Source organism: Corvus brachyrhynchos, unplaced genomic scaffold (genome assembly GCF_000691975.1).
Source record: "Corvus brachyrhynchos isolate BGI_N302 unplaced genomic scaffold, ASM69197v1 scaffold121, whole genome shotgun sequence".
NCBI lineage: Eukaryota > Metazoa > Chordata > Aves > Passeriformes > Corvidae > Corvus > Corvus brachyrhynchos.
In genome coordinates, this window is record NW_008236445.1 from 2,076,098 (window position 1) to 2,080,217 (window position 4,120).

Here is a 4,120-nt window from a genome sequence, read left to right on the forward strand (position 1 = left end):
GAGCACTCTTTAGAAGGAGTGGAGTTCTTCTGTCATTGGGTAGAATAATGCACAATTCAAGTTTTTGGAAGTATTACTTTATATTACTTGAGTGTAACGCTGAGGCTGAACAACAATTCAGAAATGGGAAAGGTTTCAAGGTAATAGCCATCCTTTAACTGTCAAAGTCAAACCTATGGACACATTTTAGAGAGCATATAAGTGCCAAAAATGTAAAGCATTCCAGACTCTTAGGTAATATGCTCTGCTGTGGGACTACTAAACTCTTTTTCTTGCGTCCTCTAAACAAGATTGTGAAGCTTAAATGAGCATATTTGAACCTCCAGTTCAGTTTAGATCACTGACTCCTTTTGATGATTTTATGCAGAAGGCTAAATATTTCACTGAATTCAGTATTAAAATTCAAACACAGTCATATGCAATTAGGTATTTTCTAAGCAATATTACACCATTTCACACAATGAAGACTGCTAGAAGAAATGATAAACCAACACTTTAGTTCAGAACAGGAATAAAATGTGTTCTTGCTCTATTAAGTTTCTCACGAAGAAGCTGAATATATAATAGTTTACATCTACCAAAAAAGTATAGTTTTCTCTTTATTATGCCTTGGGTCATGAGGGCAGTACTTTGGAACCCTTTGTATTTCTTAACTGCAATGCGGATTTATTCCCACTAGGTGTTACCCTTCCTTCACGGCTTGTGAAGGAAACTGTCCTCCCTGAATAAGCCTGGATCATTCGTGGGTGTACCGCCCAAAATGCAAAATAGGAGCCCATCGTGATGGAAGCATCTTTGTAAACATGGAAACAACAAAAGCCTCCCCCGAAAACCCCCCAAAAACAAACAAACAAAAAAACATAAAAAAACCCCAACACAACTAAATCAATCCCCCCAAAACAGTGTAAACTTCTCAAAATATTAAAAGAAGAAAAACTGTTGTATCCTGACAGGTTAAGACAGTGTGCCCATAGCTAGTTCTGGTTAGCAGCTAATAGCAAACATTGAAATGTGACTGTCTTAACTGAGGGAGCTATTGCTCAGAAATGTCCCAGTACTGCACAGTCAGAGAAATTCAATGACACATTTATTGTTATAAAGCCTTGCCTGTTCATTAGACCATATTTAATATTTAATGCCCTTTATGGGGGCTTTATGCCTGACAGGAGGCATTCTGTGGCAGCCTGTAATGCTACATGTACCAATGTTTCACTGTCTCCCACACAAAATAAGAATAAACCACTATGACTGTGTTACGCAACCTAGTGACTGACACGTAAGTAAAAAATTGTTGATATATTTACCCATTGTAATACCCACAGACAAAGTCCAACCCTCCTCCCTGAGACAAACATTGCCAAATGAAAAGAAATAGGAAATGGAGAAGAAATTAGATGAACATATTGTGAAAAGAGAAAAAATCTGTTGACGAAAGAAGTTACAATAACCAAAGCCTTGCAACCAGGCAAGGCATAAAGCAGCAGTGAGATGCCCACAGAATATAATTGCTCTGAAGAGATGTAGCTTCAAAACAGTTATTTCAGTGCTGGGCATGTTTTTAAGCCCTGAAAATGACATCTATCTCAGAGACAAACACTGCAAGCTGGGTCTTTGCCCAGGACAGGCTGTATGAACAGTGTCTTCCTAGGAGAAGGCTCCTTGCTCCCTTTTTGAAGGGGAGTCTGGAGTCTGCTTCACATTGACACAGAAAACACTGCAGTGGGATGGACTGGTTTGTGCCCTTAAAAAAGACCTGGGAGAGTGGGCCAAATAAAGTGTTTGTGTCATCTGTGTTCCCCCCATCCCTTCAAGGTGTGGGCTTTGGACATCACATGGTGGTGCTGCTGCATAGGAGCACGGTGGCTCCTTCTTGCCTGACCTCCCACGAGACAGCAGGCAGGCAGAGGTAAAGCCCTGGAGAGTCAGTGTCTGAAGGAGCAGCATAACTAACTCACCTCTGAAGCTTCTGAAAATAGGCACTGGAAGAATCCATTAAGCTCAGGACTTATGAAGTCTGGTCTCAAATCTAACAAAGCTCAAGACAAATAGAAAGTTCAAGTCTAAAGAATATGTTAGTGCCTTTTTTTTTTTTCTTAACCTGCATTAATACTCACCTAATGCCAGAAAAATGAAATAATTGTAATTAACAAATGAATTAAAGATCCCATTTTTTTATATGGGAGCATTTGTTAAGACTCACCTGCTGGAAGGTACAAAATCTTCCACTGTAAATTCTGCTATGAATAAGCGCCTGCTCAAGCATTATATGATCTCATCCTCTGGGTGCACAGTTTAATCACAGTGCTCTCAATAGAGAGCCCACACTAGGGAAGTGGAGTTTAAAATACGAATCTGTGGGAGGCTCTTGAGGTGGCTTCTTGCTAAGTATGGCCAGGAGCAGGGTGATGTGGGGGGAGATGCCATATTAAGAGACCAAGAAGTAAAAGCAACTCCATGAAACTGTCACCAGCAGACCACCACGTGAAAATTTCATGTGCTTTTACTCTGGTGAATTGACCCTGAAATAGTATACAGGAAGAAAACAAAGATTCTGTGTGTGGCAGTACATGCTACATTATTTCTCCTTTTTCTTTTTTTCCCTCTAGCAACAAACTCAGCTGTTTAAATGGGTAGCAAAACAACCTAATTCAGGAAAATTTTATTTTCCCCTCATCTTTCAGAACTGTTCTAGCCTCTTCTATTTATCTCTCAAAAAAACCCCCCCAAACAAACAAATAAACAAAAAACAAACCAAAGAAACCAAAACAAACAAACAAAGAAATAAAGAAAGAAAAAAAGAGAAACAAGCTCTTGTAACAAAATGTCAGCAAAGCATCAGATTAACCTACTTCACTCCCACAAATGAAAATACTTGGTGGTCAAAGTCCTGGCAAGTGGCTTTCCAAAATGGAAAAGAGCAATGGTCCACATCTTTGTTACCATATTCTTGGTCTTGTCCAGATGAAACTCCTGTAAATTCTGATAGTCCACTCTCCCTAGACATCCCATCTCCTTCCTTAGACCACAGTTTCTCCCTGTCACCTCTCCCTAGACACATCATTCTTCTTTATCATCCATTTCCTTTTCAAAACTTCTGTTTCTCAACTCCCCCTCTTCTTCTCTTGGGCAAACCTATCTTGTTTCTTGAGAACTAACCTGCCTTTCCTTCCTTTCCCACTTCTCAACTTTTGAAGGACTTCTATCCCCTGCCTCTGCATCTTTTGATTTCTATTTCACAGACCAGTGGGGCACTTGCAGCAGGGTAGTCCAGAGAGGGCTTCATCACCCCTACGAAAGGAGAGCACTGACCGCTGTCTTCATACTCCTCAGACCCTCCTGTCCTTCGAGCTGCTCTCTCGAGGAAGAAAACACACTCAAACTCCCACGGGAGAGCAACTGAATGCCTCAAGGCAGCAGCTCTTTACTGTTGTTTGCAAAGAGACACAGAAACGTAGGATAAATTCAAGCAAAAGCCTGAAACAATTTAAATGCTTTCTACCAACGCATGTTAAATAGGTGCTTACGTTTCACGCAGAACCCGATGTACCTAATTAATCCTAATTAAATCTGAGCTGTAAGGGCACCTAAATACACAAATATGCACGCAGACCCGAGGAGCCTGGCTCTCTCGGTGAAGTGCCCCTTGTCAGGCAGCTGGAAGGGACCCCATCCGCGCCGCAGTGTCCCTCGCCACCAGGGTCTTCCCCCGGCCGGCAGGGGACCCCTAGGACGGCGCTCTCGATGCCACCCAACGGTGCGATCCGCCGAGCCTCCCTCCGGGAATGCGGATCGGCGGGGGTTTTCTCGGAGTCCTTCAAGGCGTTAAAAACCTGCGTAGTGATGGGGATGTCTTACAAGCACAAAACAGGCCGAGGAGCCGGGTGAGACGAGAGCGGGCAACACCACAGGCTCGCGTTTTCGCCTGCGAAGGCGACAGGAGGGAGGGGCAGGACACCGTTATCTCGCCCGGATTCTCACTTGGCGGGAGTTGGGACAAGCCTTAGGAAGATTAGCAGGGGTACAGCACAACTCCTTCGGCAGAGCAGCAGCTCCCCGCCGCTTGCCCGCTCCAGCACCTAGGGGCAAACAGAGGGCTCTTCTTGCCTGCGAAAAACGAGAC

At 43.3% G+C, this 4,120-nt stretch overlaps 1 long non-coding RNA gene across 1 annotated transcript; it reads right to left on the reverse strand.

Annotated features, from left to right (window-relative positions):
• Positions 1 to 2,092: 2,092 nt before the first annotated feature.
• On the reverse strand, positions 2,093 to 4,114 carry LOC108444620. Its single transcript, XR_001859258.1, has 2 exons — positions 3,979 to 4,114; positions 2,093 to 3,830 (listed from the first exon to the last, which is right to left on the reverse strand). It is a non-coding gene; the product is annotated as an uncharacterized LOC108444620 (long non-coding RNA).
• Positions 4,115 to 4,120: the final 6 nt, after the last annotated feature.